The 27,948-nt window shown below is 43.3% G+C and overlaps 1 long non-coding RNA gene across 1 annotated transcript; it reads left to right on the top strand.

The window, feature by feature from the left end:
• The first annotated feature begins 896 nt into the window (after window positions 1-896).
• Window positions 897-27,948, top strand: LOC105513638. Its single transcript, XR_001002064.1, has 4 exons — window positions 897-925; window positions 19,839-19,953; window positions 20,611-21,396; window positions 26,288-27,948. It is a non-coding gene; the product is annotated as an uncharacterized LOC105513638 (long non-coding RNA).

The following is a 27,948-nucleotide window of genomic DNA, read 5'->3' as shown; positions in this document are numbered from 1 at the left end:
ATTATGCAAGCCAACAGTGCCTTGCTGATGTCTGTGTGGCTTTCCTAATCGCTTTGGTATGGTTAAGGGTAGAAAATAATCACATACTTTTCTATTCTATTATCCTTTTACAAACAAAATTGAGATATGTAAACATGAGATCTTAAAAAAAGTGGGTTTAATAGTTTCACCGAAGAATATATTGAAACAATGCAAGTAGAATAAGGTTTAAAGAAACAGGCCGGGTGCAGTGGCTCACTCCGGTAATCCCAGCACTTCAGGAGGCCGAGGGGGGCGGATCACAAGGTCAGGAGTTCAAGACCAGCCTGACCAACATGGTGAAACCTCATCTCTACTAAAAATACAAAAAAATAGCCGGACGTGGTGGCACACGCCTGTAATCCCAGCTGCTCAGGAGGTTGAGGCAGGAGAATCGCTTGAACCCAGGAGGTGGAGGCTGCAGTGAGCTGAGATCGCACCACTGCACTCCAGCCTGGTAACAGAGCAAAACTCCATCTCAAAAAAAAAAAAAAGAAAAAGAGAAAAAGAAAAGAAATATGCACACAGGAACAATTGTATAGCTTTCTTATTGCTATGGCTTGAATGTTTGCCCCCTCTGAAACTCATGTTGAAATTTAATCCCAATTATAATAGTATTAAGAAGTAGGGCCTTTAGTGATTGGATCATGAAGGCTGTTCCCTCATCAATGGATTAATCTATTAGTTGACTAATGGATTAGTGGGTTAATTAATTAATGGGTTATCACAGGAGTGGGTTAGTTATCATGAGAGTGGGTCTCTAGCAAAATCCAGTTTGGTATGCTCAAGCTCCCCTGCCATGTGATGCCCTGCAATGCTTCAGGGTTCTGCAGAGTCCCTACCAGCAAGAAGGCCTTCACCAGATGTGGCTCTTTGACCTTGACCTTGGACTTCAGCCTCTGGAACTGTAAAAAATAAATTTCGTTTCTTTAGAAATTGCATAGTCTGTGGTAGTCTGTTATACAAACAGAAAATGACTCAGACACTTAACAACCCTTGCACTTACTTAAACCTCTTTAGCCTTAGTTTTTCCCCTGACCTAATTAGGATGCCCTTTCTATCTCACCTGGATACTTCTGGCATCCAAGTCTTCCAAGGATGACTCTGGGATTTCAGGCTAGCTGTCCCCACCTGTTGAAAATGTGGCTCATGTACGCTTTGGTGGCTCTATGTCCTATCAGTTGATAGAGCTAATTAAAAGACAGCTTTATTCTTTTTAACCTTCTGGGTCTCTATCTCTCTTCATCACATAATAGAAGCAGAGATTTGGGAGGCCGAGATGGGCGGATCATGAGGTCAGGAGATCGAGACCATCCTGGCTAACATGGTGAAACCCCATCTCTACTAAAAAATATAAAAACTAGCCAGGCGTAGTGGCGGGCACCTGTAGTCCCAGCTACTCGGGAGGCTGAGCCAGGAGAATGGCGTAAACCCGGGAGGCGGAGCTTGCAGTGAGCTGAGATCACACCACTGCACTCCAGCCTGGGCGACAGAGCGAGACTCCATCTCAAAAAAAATAAATAAATAAATAAAATAAAAGCAGAGATAATAAAGAAAAAGTTGGTGATTATTTTTGTTTTACTCAGAAAGGAAGCATTTTCCAAGTTGTGATTATTTTTGTTTTACTAAAGTTGGTGATTATTTTTGTTTTACTCAGAAAGGAAGCATTTTCCAAGTTGTAAAGGAGTCAGAAAACCTTCCCAAACAAGAAGAATCCACCCATCATCTTCTCTGTGGTTTTTTATTTCATATATACTCAAGAGTTTTTCCACAGTTCAACTGAGAACTCGCTCCACAGGGATAGGTCAGCCGTGGTTTTATTTTCGCAGTCTAAAGAGCCACTGGAGGCTGGGAAGCTACAGCTCTCCCTTAACCTCTGGGGCAAGGGACGAAACAGGAGGACACTTCACTTGCAGGCACCAAGAGTTGGTGAGGGTAAGCTCGGTCCTGGGGCACTGGCTGTGTGTCTGAGGAAGGAGCAATGAAGAGGGAGCAGAACCTGGTGTCGGCCAAGTCCTTGTTGGGCCACCCAGATGCTCTGCCACAAACCTCAGCAGAGGGAAGGGAGGAGGAGAGGAAGAGTGGGGAAAGTGGACAGAAAGAGCCCTGAGGAAACAGCACTTCCTTCACGGGCATTAAGTTCTATGGCTTAGAGCTGGAGAGTAATCAGGGAAGGAGAGGGCATTTCTGCCTTCTCCACTCAGCACTACGTCTATTGAAGAAGCCACAAAGGCAGCTACAACCTCGCCAACAGAAAGCAACAAGAAGACCACCCCCAGTCAGGAGAACCAGGGGAGTGGGACCACTCACCTATACCCCCATGGCAGAAAAAGGGGTTGCAGGGAGTGGTGAAGGGCTGGTGACCCACAGAAACCTCCAGGAGAACTGCCGCTGGGGCCTATGAGACACAGAGAACACCACGGAGACATCTCCCAGGAGAAAGGAGGGATGCATGGGCTTGACGCTGGAATGCCGAGGTTTCAATGTTGGGAGCAAAGCCTGACACTAATGCTGGGTTTCCCTTCCTTTGACTCAGATTCCTTGCCTGCTGCTCCAGGGCAGTGGAGCTTAAGAAAGCACTCATAGACCAAGGAGACCATGACCAGCAAGAAGCCCACTTCACTTTGGGAGGATTTCAGGGGAGGGAGTGCTGGGCAGAGCAAATGTTTGATCATCTGAACACTCCCCCACTCCAGTTGACTACCCCTTTAAGGAATAGTTGAAGATCTGAACTCTGGGGGCCTTGAGTATTATGTGCAGGATCAACATATTCACATAACCTGGGAAATCCCTGATAGGATTGTGGTGAGAAAAATAAACACCCACGCCATTGCCGGGCTGGGCAGTAGGCTTCCTGTTTGAGATTTTTCCTTATCCCATTCCTTGTCCTGTTTCTTGCACCCCTATTTCCTGCTTCAGCAGACAGGGAAGTCCATTTCTTCAACAGAAAGTAGGAGAGACAGTTGACAAGACTTGCAGTCTGATTACTGTTACTGCAGGGTCTTCCTGCCTCCGGTTCCCCTGCCATGCCCCCCCCACCACCCGCCCCGCTGAATGCTCACAGAGGCCAATGTCAGGTGGTGCAAAGTACACGAGAGCAGGCAGCTGGGACAGCTGTGCTCTGGGCTCTCAGCCGGCCCCGTCCATCTGTTCCTCTGTTTGTCTTGCAAAATGGAAGAGGGGCTTCTGTGGGCCACTCCACGGCGGGCAGCCGCAGAGCAGGTGGTCAGACACATGGGGCCAGCCATGTGGGCCCAGGAGGATGGGACCTGGGGCAGAGAGAGGGAGTGGGAGCAGCCAGGGTCTCAGCGCTAGAGGAGAGGGGCTCCCAGCTGAACCCGGGCCACCCATATCACAGTGGGTAGAGCTGCACCCTGGCTCATTCCTCACATCACCCCTGGGCCTTCAGGGATTTCAGGGGGTGGAGTTTGGTGACTTTTGCTTGAGCGGAAGGAGAGTGAGTGGGCAGTCAAAAAGCCACAAGCAAAGAAGGTCTTGCAACATCCCTCTCTTAAATTCACTTTCTGTGATCTATGTTCACTTTTTATGCCACCATCTACCTATCTACACTTGATCTCTAAAGTCCCCTCCCCAACCAAACCGTGCGTTATCTAGAAGGTTGAGAAATACCTTCTGGTCTGGCCTCATGCCCATGAAACTTCCCTTGGTCTCAGTGTTTGGGAAGCTGCCAGATGGTGGTGATATTAACAGCACCCCTTGGTTTTTTGTTATATTGGAACTGATGCCCACAGGCCCCACTCAGCTGCCTCACCCAGGTGCTAAGCCCAGACATTTGCTTTCCCTTGAGCTGTTTATTTTGCCAGCAGGCAGTGTCACCTGTCCAATTGCCTGCTAATGAACTGTACAGTCTTAACTGCCAACCCACTCCCGCCTGAGAGGAGAGGGAAAGGAATGTGAGTGGCCCAGACTGCACTGTCAGGATTGGGTTAGCTGGGCAGGAGGAGGGGCCATGGTTACAGCTGGAAGCAGAGACAGAAAGTTTTTAAAAACCTTTCTTATTCATCAGTAGTGCACAAAGCTCGTGGTGGATGGTTTGTGCAGATTATCCCCATTCGACAGATGAAGAAACTGAGCCCAGAGAGGGCGATGAGGGGGATGGCTCTCCAGGTTAGACAGCTGCTGAGGAGGATAAGCCACAGAACAGAGATTTGAACTCTGGTTCATCTGACGCCAATGCCAGGGGTTCTGGAAGCTACTTAGTCGTTTGTAGGATGCCCCTGAGGTGAGAGCCATGTGCACAGGTATTCCGGTATCTTAGCAGAGATTTTTGCTCTCCTGGCATTGGGACTGTGTGGGATCAGTGCCCGAGGGCCCTGGGATTAGCTTGGCATAAAGGGAACTTGAAGAAACCATTCCTAAGAGCAGATCAGGGGGCTGGGGCCTGAGATGTGGGCAGGAAACCAGCGAAAATGAGAGCAGAGGTGACTCCCTTCTAATGGGAGAAGAAGCATGACTTCATCTTCCACATTCTACGTCCTTCCAACCACCAGGCCCTACTGACGCCGCAAGTATACAGCTGACTATGAAACCGAAACTTATTGCCACTATTTCTGAGCCACTTACAATGAAACATCCTGCTCACAAAAAACACAGTTCTGCAAATTCATTCGTTTCTATCATTAAAAATAGACATGTGTTGACTTCAACAATAGGCTGTGCACATCAACGCCGTCATCTTCATTCAGGGCATACATGGCACGACCATCAACCTAACCATGATTAAAATCTTAGAAGCACATGTTGGAATGAGGTGGCCAGGAGAGCAGGGTCTAGAGTGAACCAGAAGGACAACAGGACCTGAGGCAGCCAGATGGCACTGGTAGAGACACCCAAGATGGGAAAGTCAAAGGGGAAGGAAAACGAGGGGCCAGCGGGGTAGGCTTTTATGAAATTTCACGGGAGAAAGAGAAAGAGAGTGCATGCATGTGAAGAAGAATCTCCTGCCACACTACATGGGAAGAAATGCTGTTCTTGGACTTTCACTAACCTTTAATGGGCCTCTTTGGAAAAAGGGGAAGTTGAGTTGTTGGGTGCACAGATGTGAAGGATTACTCAGGTGGGGCTGTTTAGGGAGCAGTTAGAAGGTCAGCCAAGGAAACAGAGACTCTACTGTGAAGACTGAGGATACATGCAGAAATTGGGAAGAGAGCACAAAAGCTCCATGTGGCCCTCTGTATGTTCTGCCATCACGTGTCCTTGATCAGAGTGCATGCCTGTGCAGGAAGAACTGGTAGAGTACTGCTGCTGCCATCGCGGGTCATTCATCCCCATTCCTGACCAGCCCAGTTGTGTCCTGGATATGTAGGTGGCCTGTGGGCAAGCCAGGGTCTCAGCCTTGTTCTGCTCCCTTCCTTTGTTCTCCAGCCCCAGGGAATGTGCCAGCCACTTCCTCTACAAACCCCTGGAACCCACTCACTCCCAATGGAGGACATCAACTTACCTATGAGGGATCCACCCCCATGACCCAAACATCTCCCATTAGGTCCCACTTTCCAACACAGCCACTCTCGGGATCAAATCCAACATGAGATTTGTTGGGGGAAACAAACCATATCCCAGCCACAGCAGGCACCTTTCATAGAATGCTTTTCTAATCTCTTCTCTCACTACTCACTCAGCCCCCAAATTCTTGTTAATTTTTTTTTGTTCCCACAGGAGGATGACCCACAGAACAGAGATTTGAACCCTGGTTCATCTGACACCAATGCCAGGGGCTCTGGAAATTGCTTAATCGTTTGCAGGCTGCCTCTGAGGTGGGAGCCATGTGCACAGGTGTTCCGACACCTTAGCAGAGATTTTTACTAAGTAGTCAGAGGTATGTGCAGCCCAGGAGTTCATCTACATCTTTTTAGGATCCCTTCCTTGAGCTCCCTCTTCTCCAGCATCTCCCTGACACTTTCCAGCTTGCAGGTGGTCCCCTTCCGGGTACACAGGCTAGAAATCCAGGGCTTTAATTTCCCTGTTCTGTTGTGCTCTTCCTGCAACTACATCTGCTACCCATTCTGCAGTACTTGGAATTCTTCCCCAATCTGTCTGTTATTGTTTTACTTTTCTGTGTCTGTCGGTAGCTGCTCCCTGCATTTTCTCCAGGGATTTTCACTGCATTCAGTGGGAGAGACAAAGTGGTATGTGCTTCATGCACCTTGACCAGAACCAGAACCCACTGAAGGTTTTTAAACAGTTAAATGGCATGTAGCTCTCTGTTCCAGAAGGCTCTCTTTGGCTGGAGCAGGGAGAATGGGTTGAGAGTGATGTTAGAGGCACAGAATATAGCAACCCAAGAAGCAGATGCCACAGGCCAATTCTAAGGCAGTGGCAGTCGAAGGGGAAAGGAGTGAGTCCCAGAGCTCCTCAGAGGTGAACTCTGCAGGGTCTGATGGCCAATTTGATGTGGAGGTGGAGGCATATGATGTCTCCAGAATAATTCCCTAAGATGGGAACAGAAAGACGAAAAATTTGCTCCATGAATGTCAGTCCTTGAGCAAATTAGCAGGCAAAGGTTCCTCTCTTAGACCAGAATGAGCAAATTTAAAATCTCTCTCAATTTTCCTTCTGTACACCCCAGGATCATTTGCCTTTGTGTTATCAGCCATCCTAAGATATTCTACATTCTAACAAGATGTATTTGAGCCCATTTGAAGCACCGAAAAGTTTACTATTGACCTCTTTGTCATTTTTCATAGGGCAAATTCAAAATAGGTTTTATTTGCATAACAAACCACTACCTTAAATTGTGAAGTAGTCACAGGTAGAGCTTTTATAGTGTATGTGTTGCATCATGGTTTTTATTTTTTATCTGTGTTTAAAAATGTTGCCATTTGTTTCTATGATTTGTCCACAAAATACCATTATATGGTATTTCAAATACATAAAACATTTTTAAAGAAATTAAGAAAAACTGAGCTTGCTTGAGTGGTTTGTTAAAGCAGCTAATAATGGTGCTGTAGTGATGATAGTGTAGCTGTAGATAGCATCATATTTTCTTGATTTATTTTTGCAGAAGTAGATAAGCCTTTCTATGTTTTACATAAACCCCACACACAGACACACCACGGGTATATGTTCATACTCACAGGCGTGCACCTCACCTGCTACCACATTATTCACTCTTTCAGTTCCTTACAAATGCTGCATTCCTCTCTCCATTATCTTTCACATTTAAGTTAAACAATGATTAGTCATTTTGACTGTGGATAATTCACCTCTTAACTTAGTATAAATATATTTTCCTCTGCCAGGTATGCTTACAAAGCACGGGGCCCAGAACCCATGCGGCTTTATCACAATACCAAGATGGTGGTCTATTTCCTACCACTAGTGCAGTCTTCCTCACAGTGCAAGCCATGTGCTTAACTTTGGGTAGAGACAAAAAAAAAACAAAAAACCTAAAACTGGAAAGAAATTCCCAAGATAAACAATATAATGGACTGAGAATGAAAGCCCTTATATTTGAGACAGAATTGGATTATTTCTTAGAATGGCTTTTGAGAAAGGAATCTGTGGGCAGAAGAAGAAAGAGGCTCCTTTTGTGTAGCTTGCTGCAAGTCAACAAAAGAAATAAAAGGAGAGGAAGGGCTTGGGAAGCAGCTGCTAACAAAGTCCTTAATTTGGGCTAAATCTTCTAGGGCTTAGGAGTTTCAGATAGCATTCTTGTTATATGAAGAGTGTTACGGCAAGGCACCACTCTCTCCCTGTTTCCCAGGTGGGTAACTGTTTCTCCTTTCCTAGACACAGGACAATGCTGAGTCAGAATGCTCAGTTTGATCAATCAGAAAAGAAAGGTGAGTGGAGGTATGAGTTCCAGGTTTTTTGTTCATGCTTAGACATAAGGAAGTCAGAACGTTGCCATTGTGTTGTTTGACAAGAGATATCCCTTAATTACACAGAAGGACAGAGCTTTGGGTAAAAAACTCTACATTGCCCAGACGCTGGGCAATGCTCCTAATTGTGTACATTTCTGTTATCTTTCTCCAGTTGAAATTTTTCTGAGAGCCCACTTTCTGGCATCAGAGGCATTTTATTTCTGTGGTTCACTCACTAATAGGGACCTGTTGCTGTCTGTGGAATCTGACAATCCTCAGCTGGGCACATTCTTTGGTCAAAGTTTTGCAAAAGGTGTGGTCAGCACAGCTTGGGCTGGAGATTATGCTGGAAAAGGAGGCTGAGATAGGAAGTCAGCTGAATTTAAGTGCTTTGCAAAGCACATGCAAGGATTTGTTGATACACTATAGTTGGTCAAATTGAAAACATTTTCAAGTACCCCAGGGTGCTGGGTAAGAGCTAAGTATAGGAATAAATTCCACGTGTGAAAGAACTCAAAATAGCACTGAACAAAAGACTCAGAAATATTTGGAGTAGGCCTTGTCTGCAAATCTCACCAAAAGACAAGCAAAAAATATCTCCAGGAGACCTTGGATTAGTTTTAAGACTCAGACACCTTGGTCAATTGCTGCAATGAATGTGTTCATTGCAAGATATTTTAGATTTGCTTCATTTATTCATGAATACTCAATGGCTAGTTCATCCTTCAAATTGCTGCCAAAACACTTTTCCATGAAGACACATGAGATAGCTATGGAAAAGGTGGGTGATGAAGCTTAGGAGGAGGAATTCAGATTTCCTGTGTTAGATAACCAAGGACAAGGTAAGTTGGAAAGGGCCCTAAAATCTAGAGATGCCCCTCAGGGCCAGAAGTGTGCAATGGTAGTTGATTCTTGGCCTCTTAGCTAAGACCAAGTGCAGAAGTGTGCAATTCAGTCAGAGGGAGAAGCAGAGCCACACAGGTGAGCCAGCTCCTGATTAAGACAGGATCACTGTAGTGGTAGGAACAATAATAATGAATTAGCAAAGATTTATTGAACACTTACTATATTTAACTTGTTCATGGCCTCACTGCTGGGAAGGGGCAGAGCTGCAATTCGAACTCAAAGTCTCTGACCCATAGCCCCGGTTCTTGACGATTACTCCACCAGCTAGGCCAGTCAGGATCCTGGGTTTCCTTGGCCACAGTGCAAACTCTTGGGAAAACCTTGCATTTAAAGTTCTGGTACCAATTGGGCCATTTTGCGTGGGTGTGCAGGTGTGTGTTACACAATTCTAGGGGCCATTGACTTCGTAGTTAATGTGGCTGCCACCCTCACCCTCAGACTGCACAGTAGACCCACTGATGACTATCACTATGGCCCCACCATTTCTATTCTTCAGCTTTTACAAGCGAGATACCTGCCCTGCTGAGAGGTAAATGACTCTGCCCCAAGGCCACTAGCTTCAGGGAAAAGTCAGGAATGGCCTGCAAAGGGCGTCTCTTCCTTCTGGTGATCCATCACTGCTCAGGATTCTGCAGTGTGGGATCCACTCATGGCTGGTAAATGAATCAAACATAAGGCAGGAATTTGTGAAGAGATAGGTATAGGTAAGGAAGCTTGATTTTTTTGTTTTTTGTTTTTTTTTTTAAATCTGATCTACCCCAGAGAAGCCAAAGAATGGGATTGCCATCCATGTGGATAGGGCTCCTGAACTGTGTGCTTTCCCAGAAGCAAAGAAAAAGGAAAATGTTTGGAAGCAAGAGATGCTCTAGTGACAACTGATTAGTGCTGTGGGAAGACTAGAAATGCTGTTGTTAGAAAAATGAAATCACTGCATGTTTGGATTTGCGCCTCACAAAGGAGCCATAAATGCTACTCTATGCTGGTGGGGCCTGGCTGTGAGCAGGGAGAATGGCTGTGTGTTTCAGTCCCAAGGATGTACATGAGGGCTAGAGAAAGATGTCTCTGCTGCTACAGGGGCACTGTGAGAATAGCCTTCAGCTCCTCTCTGGAGTGGAGGAGCCACTCCAGGGACTAAAGCTTCTGACACCTGGCTTCTCCTGGCAGCTCTGTGGGCTAGGCAGACTATGTTGTCTGTCCTTGAGGAAGGCAGTGACTCTCTGGGCTCTTCAGAAACATGCAAAGAAGGCCTGGACACTGATCGGCTTTTCAAGTGGATTATCATTCCCCAAATGTCCTCACATCTGGTTTCCAGGCCCGAGGAAGGAGCTGTTGTAAGCAGCTGTTTCAGGCAGCAGCAGATCAGGAACAGAGACTTCATTAGCCCCATGTCTGCCACTAGATTTTAGGATCACTTGCATTAGTCCTTTTGATCTCACAGAGTCTCAGTTTCCCCATCTGTAAAATGAAGGTGAAGGTGGGGGAAGGTCCGACCAAATGTGTCTTTTCAATTCCAGCTCTAAATTCTACAGTCGATTTGAGAGGATTGCTGAATTGCCGAAAAACTCTTTTCATTATTATTTATTTTAATGAAGCCAGGTTTCTAAAATAATGCCAAGCTAGCCATTGGAAGCTCAGGTGAACTCAATAAACAGGCCACCCTCATCCCTCTAAAGAGTCTGAGAAACAAAACAAAAGAGAGGCAGATGGAAGGCCCAGACCAAAGCATGAGGTTTTAGATCTAAGAAACAGATAATTCTCTCTTGTCCTAAACCCAGTTCCAAATTCCCATTTCAATTTGTACTTGACTTCTGAGAGTTCATGTGGACAGAGTCAATGTAATGGAAAAGGAGTCCAAGACCTCCTTCCAGTTCTATCACTTAGTAGACATGGTAGCCAATTTCCCTGTCCTTCTCAGGAAATTGAGAAAAAGGAGATGGAAAGAGATGAGCAGAGAAACAAATACGAGATACCGTGGGGAAAAGAGAGAGAAGGAGAATAAGAAACGTTAGTTTCCAAAGGTTTTAAGGTCCTGGTTCCATTCCCTTCAGCACTTCTTGCCCCAAGGCCTTGGGCTTACCTTGACCCTCACCTCATCCAACTGCGTTTCTCTTACATACAGCCAAACAATCTTTGAGAACCCTTATCTCACCATGATTTTGTATAAGTGGCTTTATCTCTGAGTGCCTCCATTTCCTCTTCTGTAAAATATAGCAGTCAGCGTATGTATTTCTGTTTCTTTTCTAGCCCTCCGATTATATGAAAGACTTCTACAAAGCAAAGTAAGATAAAGTCATAGTGATTTCCTTCCTTTCCCCCAGTTAACCAGATCCAGACCAACACCAACTCTCATTATTCCATATTAACAGCCCCAGTAGCTATTGTCTTGGCAGAGGTCACTGTCCCTTCAAGAAACCAGGCATGCAGAAAAGAAGTGTGGACCCAGATTCTCATGGAACAAGTACAACATGCCAGCACTCCATACTGCCAAAGATGAGTCCGGGAGCTGGCCAACACCCACGCAGCTCCTGTCTACCTGCACCATCCCTGTGGCCCGTGCACGTATTTATAACTCCAGTGTACCTGTTGGAAAATGAGGCCGAGGCTGCAACAGCGCTCTGGCTTTGGAGCTTTTTCTTACACTTCATCTTCAGCCCCCTTGAGTAGGTAGAATGTTAGTGGTTATGTACAATTTCAGTTGGAGTTTCCATTGCACAGGGTCCTTAGACCATCTACACTGCATTTCACCAATCCCTTGTCTGCCACAAAGGAATGCTGTATGGGTGGCCGGGCACTGTCTCTTTACAGCAGCTGAACTGAAAGGAAAAACAGAATATATTGCAGCTGTAAGGAATTAGATTAGACACCCACAAAAAAAAAAAAAAAAAAAAAGGAAAGAAAAGAAAATGTTCCCTAGGGTGGTAAGACAGTGGTATATATTAAAAGGGACAATGTGTTAACAAAATCTCAAGATATTTTCAGAAAAAGCAGACAGCTTCCTCTCGGGTATGGCTGGAAATGCAGCCCTGTATTTCCAGGAATAGATCTGATGACATCTCAGTGTCCCTTCCAGGCCTAGACTGACGATGACAGGGTCTCTGTCAGAGGGTCCCTCTTCCCCCCTTGCACCAAGTTTCCATCAATTTCCTCTTTACTGTCACTCTCCTATAATTGCCTGAAAAGGTCCATACTTTAGGCAACGACACCTTTACTCTTTCCCATTTAGTGCTCACCACCAACCTACTTCATCACCAATCCGTGCCTCATGTAGGAGGGGAGACCTAAAAACAAGAATCTGGATATGATAAACACGTGGGCAATTTCCTCCTTCAGCTGAGCTGGCTGCCCTCTGCCTAACTGAGAATATATGGCCCTCTGTTCCTCATTCACGGTGTCCATATCATCCACTCTCCCTAAAGGGCCCTTTACGGGACAGCACAAAAGGCTTCCAGAGATGCAGTCCCTCTTACCTGACCCCTACTCCCTGCTGCCACCAACCCACAGGCACTGATTACCTGATCCAGCTGACCAGTAGATAACTCAACCTCAGGGCTCTGAATCCAGGGGAAACTCAGCCCACGAGGCTCCACACTCAGGCTGGTCCTGGCCCCATTCATAAAACATCAGCGTGTCCTATTGGTCTCTTGTTGGATGTCCGGATTTTTAAGAGCTTCTAGTGAGAGGAGAGGACATGGGGCACAGTTATTTAATAACCCTCCTCCCCACCATGGAGTGTTTAACAGACCACTCAGCATCCCCAGAAGGTACTGCATCATTTATTCAATACTTGTTCATCAAGGATTTATAGCTTCAAAAAAACTCTTTTATCCACTCACTTTCTCTTCATTCCCACAGTCATTTCTCTCATTCAGGGAAAACAAACAAAATGGCCCTAATATTTCTTAGTGTTTGGCACTATGTTTTGTGTGCTACACATATATTGTCTTGTAAGTTCCTGCTACATTTCTAAAGCAACTTTCTTTTTTTTTCTCTCTCTCTCTCTCACTCTGTCGCCCAGGCTAGAGTGCAGTGGTATGATCTCAGCTCACTGCAGCCTCCACTTCCCGGATTCAAGCAACTCTCCTGCCTCAGCCTCCCAAGTAGCTGGGATTACAGGCACCCACCACCACGGCCAATTAACTTTTATATTTTTAGTAGAGGCAGGGTTTCACCATATTGGCCAGGCTGGCCTCAAACTCCTCACCTCAAGTGATCTGCCCACCTCGGCCTCCCAAAGTGCTGAGATTACAGGTGTGAGCTCTGAAGCAACTTTCTAAATGTACTTCCAGCCCCCACAGGCAACCTTCTTCATCCATACCCCACACAGATGCCAGAGGAGCCTTCTAACATGTGCTTTTCTCTTGGGAATATTGACAGTTCCTGTCTTCTGGGTAAAACTGAAGAGGTATAGCCTTCAGTGCTTGCTCTGGCCTCAGCATCTTCTCCAATTGCTCCCTACAAAGGTCCCATAAAGGAGCTTTGTCACTCACTCGTACTCAGAATATGTTTCCATGCACCCTGGACTTTGCCCACACTGGACCACTTGTTTAAATTGTCTCCCCACCTGTCTCATTTAGCAAACTTTTCTCTGTTTATCCAGCTTAAATATCATCTCATCTTTCTATCCTTCTCTAACTTTCCCAGGTAGAATTAATCAGGCCTTTGTCTCTTCTTATAACACTTTATATAAGCTTCGCTTATAGCACAGCTCACATTGTATTATAGCTCTGTGATGTGTTCCCAGGGTAAACCACCTGCTATGTCAAACAACTCAAAAATTTTCATTGCTTGACACCACAAAAGTCTATTTCTTGCTCAGGCAGCAGTCTAATGGGAGAGTTCCCCTTGGAGGCTCACCACAAAGTGGTGACTCAGGGATCCAGGCTGATTCCATCTTATCACTCTGTTATATCTTAAGACCCTGGAGTCCTTCACTCCCAGACACATAAACAGCAAAAAAAGAACACAGAGGATAGAGCAGAGATTTTAAGGGTCTAGGCCTGGCCCAATCTCTAGCCATTGCCCTAAGACAAGAAAACTTCACTCATATCCCCTGACTGTACTTCTCACAGGACTCTCAGTCTACCATACCAATGATTTGGGCCCTATAAATATCTTCAAGAGAACAAAAAGCAAATATCAATTATCCAGGCAATGATAACTTTATTTTCCAACAGATCTGCTCCTCCAAGAAAGGCCATAGTAAGGTTTTGGGTATCAGCAGGACTTTTCACATTAGGGAGCCATTGGTATGAGACAACTGGCTTGTGTCCATAGCTTCCATTTTCATCTGTTAATATTCAATTACTCACCACTGTGGCAGTCTGGGAAATTAAGTTAATAGAGAAATCTAAAGGGCAGGCTGGGCGCGGTGTAATCCCAGCACTTTGGGAGGCTGAGGCAGTGGGATCACAAGGTCAGGAGACTGAGACCATCCTGGCTAACACGGTGAAACCCCGTCTCTATAAAAATACAAAAAATTAGGTGGGTGTGGTGGTGGGCGCCTGTAGTCCCACCTACTCGGGAGGCTGAGGCCGGAGAATGGTGTAAACCCGGGAGGTGGAGCTTGCAGTGAGCCGAGATCACGCCACTGCACTCCAGCCTGGGCGACAGAGTGAGACTCCATCTCAAAAAAAAAAAAAAAAAGAAATCTAAAGGGCTTATTATATTTACCATTAAACGTATGGAATCAGTCACATTGTGAGAGCTTCTAAGGCTCTAAGGGATTCCTGATCACCTCCTTCAACTTTGTGGCATACTCGTTGAAGGATAACCCTCTCTAGTGTATCTAGTGATCATTTAGAAAACAAACAAAAAACAGGTTTTTCTCCTCTTTCACATCAGCCTTAGGATTATACAAACAATATAGGTCTTAGGGGTAAATAAATACATTACTAGCCAATACATACATGGGAGATTTGATATTGTCTCCTAAACCAAGATCACAAGAGACCATAGATAAGTACTTTCTATTGTTGACCAGATTTGGAAAAGGGGAATATCCCTTCTAATACAAACAAAAATAAACCAAAAATCTTCTTGAGGTGTGAGGGAGGACACATCACTAACAGGAAAATAGTTTTAAAATAATTGGCATTTGGAGCTTAGCGAATGTAAGGAATAATTTAAGCTTGGATTTCCAAAGCTCTTCTATCCCTCATGAGCCCTGGTTATAGTCCATAGAATTGATTAAGGAAACTGAAGCAGGGAAGGGTTAGGTGATTTAGCAGTGGTCACACTGCAAATCACAGGTTTTTCTGGGACCTGTTCTTGCACCCAGCCTGGGGCACATGTCATGAGCTGATGCACAAAGGAAGACCATAGGTACCACTTTAATGCCGTTTGCTCTCCTCCTGTTCATTCCTCCTCTCATTCCCAACAGACTTCCCCTCACAGCTGTCCACTGATGTAGCTAAGCCTCTTCAATGATCTTCACATCATTAAGTCCAAGATTCCTTTTCTCATCCTCACCTTACAGAATCTCTAAGCAGGATTTGACTTCGAAGACCACTGCTTTCTTCTTCAACACAAACTTCCCTTGGTCACCATCACATCCCACCTCACAGTTTCTATTCTCTGGCTGCCCCTTCTCTGTGTCCTTCACCTGCTCATCCTCTCAGTTTAGGCCATCAAGACTCATAATACCAAAGACTCCATACTGGGCCCTTTTCTCTTCTCTCTTTGTACTTTCTGTCCATCTTGTCTGTGTTCATGGCTTCAATAGCCACTCATTCACAAATTCCAAATTTATATCTCCTGCCAACACCATCTTCTGAGTTCCAGTCCTGTACTGTATGTCCACTTCTACTTAGAGATGCCTCAAATTTACTTTGCAGTCTAAGCCCAAGCATTCTCTCCCTGTATTAGAGCCACTACCCTTCCAATGTCTATCCCAATGAACGGCACTGTCGTCAATTCAGTAGTGCAATTTAAGAGATCTGGAGTCATTCTTGGTGCCTTCCTCTCCCTCTCCCTCCAGATTTTATGCATTACCAAATCCAGTCCACTTAACCTCTAAATACCTCTCAAATATATCCATTTCTCTTCTTCCATATTCCCATATCACAAAGTCAAACCACCATTGTGTCCTGCCTAGGCTACTTCAACAAGCACTTAAACATCTCTCCCTGCACCTATTCTTGTTATCTTCCAGCCTATTATCCTGCAGTCAAAAAAAAAAAAAAAATACTTTCAAAGGATTAATATGATAATGGCTCCCACCACATCTTCTCTATGTCCCATCCAAGTCATTTAATGGTTTCTCAGTGCTCTTTGGAGAAAGATCAAATCCTTATCCTTCATAAAATATCCTGCGCCCTGCAGCTTTTACCCATCCTACAGCCTCTATTCACATCATGCTCCCACTGTTCTCTGAATTCCAACTGCACTGGTCTTCTTTCAGCTCCTTGGCTATTCCAAGTTCCATCCAACTACAAGAAAGACTGAATCACAAATCCAGGTACCTCTGTTCTGTTAAATTCCCTCACAGCACCACATACTTTTTCATCATAAAACATTAAAGCATTAATGTTACATGTATTTATGTGTTTATCTGTTTGATGCCTATCTTTTCCACCAGACTATTTGCTTCATGAAGATGGGACCACGTTCATTTTTGCTCATCATTGTATTCACAGTACTAATCACTGTGCCTAGCACATACTAACATGCAATAAAAATGTGTCCAATGAATGATAACAATGATTGTATCAATTAGGCAATCAATAAGTTATGTTTTCTTAGATTTCTTCCTGTTTTAATATTCATATATATATATATAGCATATTAGATGACTGACACAGTTTAGATATTTGTCCCTGCCCAAATCTCATGTTGAATTGTAATCCCCGGTGCTGGAGGTGGGGCTTGGTGAGAGGTGTTCGGGTCATGGGCACAGATCCCTCATGGCTTGGTGCTGTCTTTCTGTTAGTCGGTTATTGCGAGATCTGGTTGTTTGAAGGTGTGTGACACCTCCCTCCCAACTCTTTCTCGCTTGTTCTTGCTTTTGTTATGTGATGTACCTGCTCCTGCTTTGCCTTCCACCACGATTAAGAACTCCCTGAGGCTTCACTAGAAGCTGAACAGATGCCGGCATCATACTTCCAATAAAGCCTGCAGAACCGTGAGCCAATTAAACCTCTTCTTTTTAATAAATGACCCAGTCTCAGATGTTTCTTTACAGCAGTGCAAGAATGGCCTAATACAACGACCTGTTGTCTGAAGCGGTTTTTCCTTCTATTTGCACTCAGTTTACACCATCCAAGATTCAAATTGTTTCCTTTTTTATGAAAAGAATTTCAGGAGAATTTGGTGAACAAGTCTATATTCGTATTTTTTATTCAAGATGATTGAGGCTTCATCCTGATATCTGAAAAAATGACAGCACATGTGCAAAAATGAGGATGCTGCGAAACAGGAACGCTCCCTAGCAAGGTTTGTTAGCTGAAACGAGGAGGGCAGGGTGCCAGTGCCTGCTCTGCCTTTATTCAGCAGCTCCACCATGAGGAAATCACTTCCTTCCCTGGTCCTTGGTTTGTTCTTCTGGGAAATTAAAGCATTGTTCTAAATGAGGAGGCTTCTGCCTTCACCACGTGACATGATTTATGAGAATGGCCATCCTACTGCCTGTCATTTCCGTGTGAAACTAGAATTCTCTCTGTGGGGAGAAGGTCTTTCAGAGCAAAGCTTTTCCTTCTCCATGGCTATAATTTTTTCTGGTAGTTCTTAACCTGTCGCTTACAATGGGAATGTAACAAGAAAAATTTCACTTAATCTCTGTAGAGTTCACCTTTATCATTCTCCCTAATACTCACTCTTCCATGATGAAGAGGGAGAAGATGGTGTCTCATCTGCCAATAACTCATTTCTAGAAATGAAGTAGTCAGAATAGCAGGTGCCGTATTCTAGTGTGTGCTGTAAAAGGAAAGCCTCAGGGTCAGGAGCCAGGACGTGTGACCCAGGTCCTCCACTTCCTGGCTATGAGCTTTGGACATGGCCACTCAACTTCCGTGAGTCTCGGGTCTTTAATTAATAAAATATATGTCTAACTGGCTTACTTCACAGAGAGGTCATGAGAACCATATAGAACAGCATTTAAGAAAACAATCTGAAAACATTAGGATGCAGTAAACATGGGTTTTCAAATGCCCAAAAGATGTCTCAAGGAAAAAAAAGGCATATAGAGTCACGATAATGCCAACATCATAAAAATTACACTTCTAGTAGTCATTTGGTGCCCACTGTGAGGCGCCTCCTTCTCCACAGACCAAGGTCACAGCATTCCAAAAGCCCTGTCCCCCTCTAAGTGATCCTCTGAGAATTTCGGGACTATTTAGTGAAGAAATCACTGTTCACCTTGCAGGATGAGAAAGGATTGAAACTCACATATTTAGAAAAATGATAGCATCATCAAGAAGTAAATATCAATAACAAATGGATAAAAGCATGTTCACGATTATTCTAATTCAAAGTATTATGTAGACTGAAAAAACAAATAGTATTTACCCAAGAAAATGTACTTGTTGTTCTGGTTCAGTAATATCTTTTTTTTAGCACTATCTGAGACCAGTTTTTCCAAACCAACTTGTGGTCAGTAGAATGAAAACCCTTACATATAACGTCAATTGATTTTCAGTAACGGTGCCAAGACCATCATTGGGGAACGGACAGTATCTTCAACAAATGGTTCTGAGAAAACTGGATATCTACATGCTAAAGAACCAACCGGGCCCTTACCTTATCTTACCCTACCTTGTACTATATGTACAAATCAACTCAAAATGGAATGAAGAGATAAAACTATAAAGCTCCTAGAATAAAACATAGGGCGAGAGCTTTATAATATTGCATTTGTCAATGATTTCTTGAATATGATACCAAAAGCACAAGCAACAAAAGAAAAAATAGATAAACTGAACTTGATCGAAATTGAAAACCTTGTGCCCTAAAGGACTCTACCAAGAGAGCGAAAAGGCAACCCAAATGGGAGAAAGTATTTGCAAATCATGTATCTGGTAAGGAATTAATATCTAGAACGTATAAAGAGGTCGTGTAATTAAAAAAAAAAAAAATGAGCAGCCCAATTCCAACCTAGTCAAAGGCTCTGAATAGATATTTCTCCAAAGAAGATATACAAATGGCTACTAAGTGCCAAAAGATGTGCGATGTCACTAGCCACTAGGGACATGCAAATCAAAACCACAACAAGATACAGTTTCACACTTATTATGATTACCATTATCAAAAAACAAAAAATTTAAAAAAAAATGTTGGTAAGGATATAAAGACATTGGAAGCTTTGTACATTTCTGATGGGAAGGTAAAATGGTGCAGTCACTGTGAAAACACTTTGCTAGTTCCTCAAAAAAATTAAACATAGAATTACTATATGATCCAGCAATTTCACTCGTAGGTATATATCCAAAATAACTGAAGAGAGAGAATCAAACAGACACCAATATTCATAGCAGTATTATTCACCATAGCCAAAATGTGGAAACAACTCAGATGTCCACCAACAGATGACTGGATAAACAGAATATGGTATATACATAGAATGGAATATTATTGAAGCCCAAAAAGGAATAAAGTTCTGACACATGCTATAACATGAATGAACCATAAACATTATTCTAAGTGAAATAAGCCAGATATAAAAGGACAAATATTGTATGAATCTACTTACATGAGGTACCTAGAACGAGGAAATCCATATAGACAAAAAGCAGAACAGAGGTTACCAGGGGCTGGAGGGAGGAAGGAATGGGGGTTAATGTTCAATAGGGGCAGAGTTTCTGTTTGGGGTGATTAAAAGTTCTGGAGATGGATGACCATGATGTTTGCACAAAAATGTAAATATACTCAATGTCATTGAATTGTACACTTAAAAGTTTTTAAAATGATAAATGTTATATATATATATATATATATATATATAACAAGCTCAGGGAGGAAAGGCAGAATTCATAGAAAAGAGCCAGCACCTGAATTTTCCAGTGCCCCCCGCAGCCCTTACTCATGTTCATCAATCTAAGGTTTTCTGCAATCAATTTTCTTCTTTCCCCCTTTCAAATGCTTTTCATGATGGCAAATAAGAATGTCAAGCTTCATCACTTTTCATCTCTGGATAAATGAGATGTAACCCCAGCTGCCGTCCTTGTTCAGATCTGTACAATAAAGAGCAAAGCATAAAACCAAGTCCAAGCTTTGAGTAAGTCTGGGGAAATAAAAGACACCAGTCCTTAGGGGCTGGAGGAGGGGAAACAACCGAGAGAGAGGAGCGAGGAGGGAAGCAAGAAGCCGTGCAGATGATGAAAGTGTTTTATAACTTGATGTGAAATTTCCAGATGGTGGTAGTTACATGTATGTTTACTTTAGGATTATTTATGATAACATACACTTGTATGTAATATTTTGAATGTGTCCTAGAGCTTGCCAAAAAAATCACCTTTAAAATGTATAATTAACAAGATTGTTGACAAACTGAGTGTAATAAACGAGGAAGACAAAGTCATTGAGGAAGTTCCCAATCTTCCTGTCTGGATGACTTTTCTCTCTCTCAAGCCTGCTGCCTGTTAACTTGCTCTTAGCAGTTAGTTCTTCACAAAGGAAATGACATCAGTTCAAAGTGTTAGTCTTTACCTTCCACTCAGTCTAACTCATCTCAATGCAGTCAGTCCCTAGGGAAGGATGAACCCTAAACTAAGAGTCAAAATATTACTCAAGCGATAGACTTAAATTTCCTACTCTCATGACTGATGGAGCAGAAGATCTCACAATACTTTGTAATAAAAGCAAAAAGTGTAAATCTTCAAAAAACAAACAAAAAAAAGTACTCCAATAATGGCCTTTTCCCTCTGCCTTACAGGGGAGTGACCTACAAAATGTATAATGTGAAACAATGCAAATGTGAAAGGTGCAAAATCCCCATGAAAGAGCTGGATGCTGACAGATGCACCAGTGATAATTCCCATCTTCCAACACAGGAGCACAGCTTCCATTTTCCATGACAGAACAACAGTCAGAGCAGCTGTAAGGCAGGGTGATATCCCAGACTTCCACCAACAATGGGATGAGATTCGACATCTGGAATCACAACCACAACAGACCTAAGAGACCCACCAGCTTGATGACAAGCTTCTTCTTTCAAAGAAGGGTATCGGTTTGGGGGACCTAGTACTGCAAACTATGACAAATTAAGTGTGACATCCCTCACTTGCCTGATGGAACTCAGTGATATTTTTTAATTAACAAGAGTCATTTTTATGTAAGCTTCTCTTTTTCCTCCACTGTGTGTGCTTGGGGGCTGGTGGTGAGGAAAAAGAAAACAGCTATGTGGGAAGCATCAAGAAAAGGCAGGGCATGCAATCTTAGAGATCAGTGGCATGTAAGAAAAACAGTGAGGAGAAAAACATTTCTACTAAATTTTTCCATTTGTTTACCTTCCTTGTCACATAGACTTCCAAGAGTTAGAAGTCTAGGATTTGATCTCCAAATCTTCCTGGCAGATTACTCATCTTCATTTCATTCATATAGTCCAGGGGTTTGTAGGAAGGAAGATGCCAGTTCTTTCCCAATTATAACTGAGGTATCAAGAGATATTCTTTTGAAATGTAACAAAGCAGATCTAAAGTTCATCTAAAAAAAAAAACGGGTAAGTATATTGACAAATATTTTGGCAAAATAAAAGTAGAGGAGATACTAGCATTAGCCTCATCAGGCATTAAAATATATTGTAAAGTTATAATATGTAAAACAGCTTGGGGCTGGCACTGAAACTGACAGTTCAATTGAAGAGAATAGACAAGCTAGAAGTAAATATTGATGTATGCAAGAATTTAATAAATTTGAAAGATGGTAAGGAAAGATAGGATTGCTCAAAAAATGGTTTTGGTGCAATCGATTAACTTTTCATAAACTGGGTCAGCACTTACTAGATACTGCTCTAAGACACTCACCCATGCCAAGTGTCCCCCAGCTCTCTGAGTTTCCCAGCTATACGACACCAGAGCTCAGGAGGCTCTGGTCCTCTCCATCCTGGTCTCCCACCATTGTCTCTGCAGCCCCCAATCTTCCTGAGATCACAGCTCCCATGGGCACCATTACCCTCTACTGCCAGCATCACTCTTGGGCAAGGAAAACTCCACCCTCCCACGAGCTTCTTAGGTCAAAGTGTGGTCACAGGCCTCCATAACTCCCATAGAACACCTGAGATCAGGACATCTGCGAGTATCTGGGATGTCTTTATTATAGTCCGTGGTGGCCAGAGGTTAGTGGGGAGGGAGGGATGAATAAGCAGAGCATAGAGGAATTTTAGGGCAGTGAAACTACCCTGTATGATACTATAACGGTGGTTATATGACATTTTATATAGTCCAAACCCATAGACTATATTGTTAAAGAAGAAATTATTCTGACACTTGTTAAAACAATAATGAAGATTTTATTCAGGACTATTATGATAGGTGTTGAGACTTACTACAACAGGCGAGAGAATTCAGGCTCAATTCCAATACAACAAAGACAGCTGAGGGCTCATAGCCCATAAATAGAATGAGGGAATCAGTGGGTGGAAAATTCCTAAGAGGAGAAATCAAGAGCAGAGGAATTCTTGTTAAACCAACTTAGGGTTCTTGCTAAAGGCAAGCCAGGGTGACCAGATATCAAGAGTAGGGGAAGCGGAATTTGATCATACATCCAGAGTGATCAGATTTCAAAGGCGCAGGGATTCTCACTAAACTGACCTAGCAAGATTCTTTTTGTTTTTTAGACAGAGTCTCCCTCTGTCGCTCAGGCCGGAGTGCAGTGGTGCGATATCAGCTCACTGAAACCTCTACCTCCCAGGTTCAAGCGATTGTCCTGCCTCAGCCTCCCAATAGCTGGGATTACAGGCATGCACCACCATGCCCAGCCAATTTTTTTGTATTTTAGTAGAGACAGAGTTTCACCATGTGGCAAAGTATGGTTTCAAACTCCTGAGCTCAGGCAATCCTCCCGCCTCAGCCTCCCAAAATGCTGGGATTATAGGCATGAGCCACCGCACCCAGCCACAAGATTCTTACTGAGTGATGCAAGCCCAGCAAGGACAGGACGCAGGCCTAGTCAAGAAGAGGACTCGGAGGAGCATAACTACAGCTTGGTCAAGGATCAGGAGTGTTCATTAGTGTAACACCGAGAGTGAGTTGTAATGTAAACTATGGATTTTGGGTGAGAATGACATGTCAATGTAGGGTCATCAATTGTGACACATGTCCCACTCTGGTGCAGAATGTCAGTAGTGGAGGAGACTCTGCATGGGTGCGGTCAGAATGACAGAACAGAACTCTGTATTTTCTCCTCAATTCTGCTGTGGATCTAAAACTTCTCTAAAAATTTAAGTCCATTAAAATTTTTTAAAATTAAATTGGTTTTAAAAAAGGAAATAAAATTGGATCATTCCTGACTATGGCACAGGTAGCAAGACCAGCCCTATGCCCTTCACTAGGCAAGAAGTTTCAAGCCAGATCACTAGCTCTGGTGCCAATCGATCCCCAGAGATTTGATAATCTTTGCCGTGCCCAGTAGTAGGAGCGCTGGTTGTTTCATGCATGGGCCCTCTGTTCTATCATCTCCCTCCACTTATCCTCTGTTCTGTTGAAAACACTTTGGATTGGCTACCCAAGAGTTACTCATAACCCCTTCCTGCTTGCTTTAATAAGGGCTATAGGGAAGGGATTTGGGGAATGTTTTTAAAGGCCACAGACTGAACTGGCAGACCCCCTTTAGCCTGTTGCTCTTTCTCCATTCATCTTGCCTAGAATGTGGATGTAATGTCCATCTTGTGACTCTGAGGATGAAAGCCACAAGCCAAGGATAGCAGAGTGCAAAGAAAGAGGCTGGGGTATCGATGACATCGTGAAATCTGGACTGCCTATTTAGGTATGTTTTGCCTGAGACAAATGGATACTTTATTTGTTTAAGCCCTTTATAGTTAGGATTTTGTTACTTTCAGCCAAACATAATGCCAATTGTTACACTTTTCTACTCCCCAAATGGGCAGAAGGGGCAAATCAGCAAACCTACTGCATAAATATCCAAGTGGGATGCTGGGACTCCTAATTTTTTAATGTGGTTTTTAGCGGGGAAGCATTATTTCTCTCCTTGCCAGGTGAAAACTTGTGTTTTCAATGATTCTCTCTTCCTGCTTCCAGGGTTCCGCTTTTATATATAGGGAGTAGTTTGAGAGGATATTAATTGTGATAAGACTTGTGCTATTTCTATATCATTAACAATTTTAAAATATTTAAGAAGAATGTGGAATATTGCATCTGAAAAAGACTATTGACTAAACATGGTTTAGACTGGTGATGGTCTGTGGGTCTAGAAGTAATTTTTTAACATAAAAATCAGTTCACTTCTCTACTCCTCTACCTCTACCCCACTGATGTTGGGCTTGGTCAAATGACTTGCTTTGACCAATGGATGTGAGCAGAGGTTTTCAGCATGCTTGCTGGTTTTGGCGGCTTTCCCTCTTGTCTTTGTGCTGTCTGCCATTAGCAGAGCATGCTCTGGCAGCTTCCATCTCAGAATGCAGAGGCAGTTGAAGCCATCAGGAACCTAATCTTCAGCTTGAAGCAGAGCCTCCACAATTGACCCACAGAATCATAAATGAAAAATAAAGTTGGTTCTTGTAAACCATTGAAAATTTGGAATTGCTTGTTATGCAGCATTAGGCAACAATAGTTGACTGATACACTTCCAATGTCTTTCAGCTCATTCTGAGTAGAAAGTCAAAGTTTTCAGAGTGATTCAAAAGAATCCTCGTATTCTGGCTCCATTTATCTCTCTGACTTCATCTTCAACTACTTCTTTCCCTTCTTACTCTGCTGCAAATATACCATCCTCCTTGTTCCTCCTCTAACATGCCAGATGTGTTTCTGCCTTGGGACTTTGCACTTGCTGTTTCTCCTGCATAGAACACTTCCTCCAAATTCCTGCATGGCTTATTTGTTAATTTCCCTGTGGTTTCCCTTTCTTTAAGAAAGTCATCTCAGTGAGGAGTTATCTTACCATCTGACTGTAAACTGCATTCCTCAGTACTCAGTAGCCCCTTCTTTGATTTAGCACTAATCATCATTTATCCATTCTCTTCCCACCACCCCCCTACAGGACAGGGACTTTATTTTATTCACAGCAGTATTCCCAGGGTCTAGTCAGAGCAGTGTCTGGCATATGGTAGGTACCTGCTGATTATTCATGAATGAACAAAAGGATAAAGGAAGAAATTAAAAATCTCAACATAAAAATTTATAAACAATTCCTAAATTATTTAATAAAATATTACATTTTTATTTAATAAAAACAATATACAAATGACATTTCATTAAAAATCCATGGTTAGAAAAAGAAATACAGGTGCTCTCATTTGTAATCAAAGGATTAGGAATTAATATTACAGAGAGGTATTCCATCTTCTTTCAAATTGCAAATGTTTTAAAGAATTATAATACTCATGATGGCAATAATTCTCTTTGTCTGGCATGGGTATTCTCACACACTGTGGGTGGAGATATGTAGAGATTCATCCTCTTGGGAAAGCAATCAAATGCCTTTACATCTTTATACCTTTACATCATTGGTCCACTAATTTCCCTTCTAGTAATCCTTCCCAAAGAAGAAATCAGTGTTGGAGGCAAGAAATTACACACCAAAAAGTTTCTTATAATGTTATTCGTAATAACACAAATTTAGAAAAAAATCTCATCAGTCAATAATAGGAGGATCATGACACAAATCATGGTGTATTTTTAGAAATTTTTTGTTTTTACTTTTTTGATTGATACATAATACTTTTACATATTTGTGGGGTACAAAGTATCACATGTACCCCATAAATATGTAAAAGTATTATGTATCAGTTATGCATAGAATGTGTCATGATCAAGTCAGGGTATTTGCGTGTCCATCATCATCAGTATTTACCACTTCTGTGTGTTGGGAACATTTCAAGTCCTCTCTTCTATTTTGAAATACACAATACATTGCACATATACCCCTGAATTTAAAATAAAAGTTTTACAAAAACAAAAACAAAAATGCAGAGATGTCAGAGGCTTACATGAGGTCATTTTGCAGCACCAAAGCCCATTGTGATCCAATCCCATTAACAGAGGTAGGGGGAGTAGATGAATGGGTGGGTGGGGAGTGCAAATTACAAAGCTGGGGCATAAGAGTGGGGAAACATAGGACACCCCCAAATGGCCATCTCATATTTTCGATTTCCCTCCGTGCCAAAAAAGCACATTTTTACCTAGTAAGGGAAGGTGGTATGGAGCAAGCGAATGTGACCATCATTCAAGCGAGCTTGATGCATCATTACCTGCTTCCACACCTCCGTGCCCCAACACAATCCCTGACCTTCCTCTGCCCACTGGGGGACCCTGCCTGGCCTGTGTGTGCCACAGTTCCCTTCATTAGCTCTGCCCACCACTAGCTTTCACATAGACACTCCATAAGCAAGTAGCCCTGAGCTGAGCCCAGCCCTCTTCCTCCCCATTTCCAGTAAGTTTTAGGGGGTCATGACCATGGGATGCTGGACCAGGATGGTAAGCATCAGGAAACAGAATCTGGAGAATGCCCAGCTGCTCCCACAGGAAGCATCAGGGAAGAAGAAGAAGAAGAGGTGTGAAGTCTGCCTTCTGCTCTGCTGGAATCCCTTTCATATCTCCTTTGCCTCCAGGCAGTTTTGGTTCCTGGCTATTTCCAGGTGTGACTCACTCAGGATGGTAAGCATCTTCTCTCCTACCCAGAGTAGAGGATGAAGACCTCATCTCAGAGGCTGAAGGGAGCTCCAGAGAGAGGTCTCAAACTTCCAGCATTAACTGCTAAAGAAGCTTCATGTGCTGCTGGAGAACCTGGGAAATAACCAATGATAGGGACTGAGCTCAAATACTCTGGGACAATCTAGTAGCTGAGAAAGTTCTAACTCCAGGGTGATAGACGACTGCATGGCAAACCATCATCAAAGCAGAAGACCTGATAGAAACATCACAGGCCATGGTTGATTACTGAAGATCAGTCCTTACACCCTGCCAGAGATTCAGAAGCCAATTTATCATAGTTCTCCCTGGAAATGTTGGCCAACATTCTGAAAAGCGTGGTCAGTAGTAGCAACAGAAATCTGTTCTTGCCAAGCACAATGTCACTGTCCCCAGCCCTTCCCCCAACACAACCCAATAGGTGCTTCCTGGCTGTGAACTTGGGAAAGTCACTTGACCTGTCTGAGATTCCACTTCCTAATCTGGCCTGGTGAAGACAAGAAAAACAGTTTATTTCAAGTGTCTAGCAAAGTGCTTGGACCAAAGTAGTCCCTCTGAAATGGTTATGGCTGTGTTGTTAAGGTGATGTTTTAAGTGCTGATGAGTACAAAGATGGGTAACATATTTCCTTCTGTTAAAATCTACAATCTAAAGAGAGAGAACAAGATGAATGCACAATAACTATCATTCAGAACAGGATTATGAGAAGGTGTGAATTTCTGTGAAAAATCAAAATGGGGAGGAATATGATCCCAGGTGATTGGCAGGGGGTGGGTGTCTGGATTCAACTGGAGAGGGAGCTAGCAGGGAAGGCTTCCTGGAGGATGAGAGTTCAACAAGGGGCAGGTGTAGAATGTGGGTGGCCGAGTGACTGGGCAGAAGGAGCTACAGAAGTAAGACCCCCAGTCAGGAAGACAAGGGCCTGCTGAGAAACACGAGCTATGAAGTGCAAGTGCAGGAAGAGTTGGGATGAGATTAGAAGGGGGTCTGGGGCCAGACTGTGGAAGGCCCAAGTGCTGGGCTAAGGAGTTTATACTTAATTCAGTGGTCAATGGGGAGTTATTGGAGGCTGTTGAGCAGGAGAGTTGCTTTCTTTACAGCTGTGCCAGACTAAATTAAACCTAAACAGTACTTTATAGCTGGAAAGGGAAGGCCCAGGAGTAGCTCTTGACTCAGAAACAGGCATTGGGGAAGGTAATGAGAAACAGCTCTGACTGATCAAAGCAGAGAGGTTAATTAAATTTGTAATTACTGTGAAAGGCCATTAAAAACCCTAGTTCACTAGAGATAACTGCTGTGGTGGGCCTTCAAAGACGAACGCTTCTCTTAACCTTGAATAGGGGGGACGTTTGCTTCTCTGTGGAGGAGATATGATTAAGGTACTTAATAAATGGTAGAATAAAGATGCA

Source organism: Colobus angolensis, unplaced genomic scaffold (assembly GCF_000951035.1).
Source record: "Colobus angolensis palliatus isolate OR3802 unplaced genomic scaffold, Cang.pa_1.0 Scaffold233, whole genome shotgun sequence".
NCBI classification, from domain to species: Eukaryota; Metazoa; Chordata; class Mammalia; order Primates; family Cercopithecidae; genus Colobus; species Colobus angolensis.
This window is presented reverse-complemented; position numbering and strand designations above follow the sequence as displayed.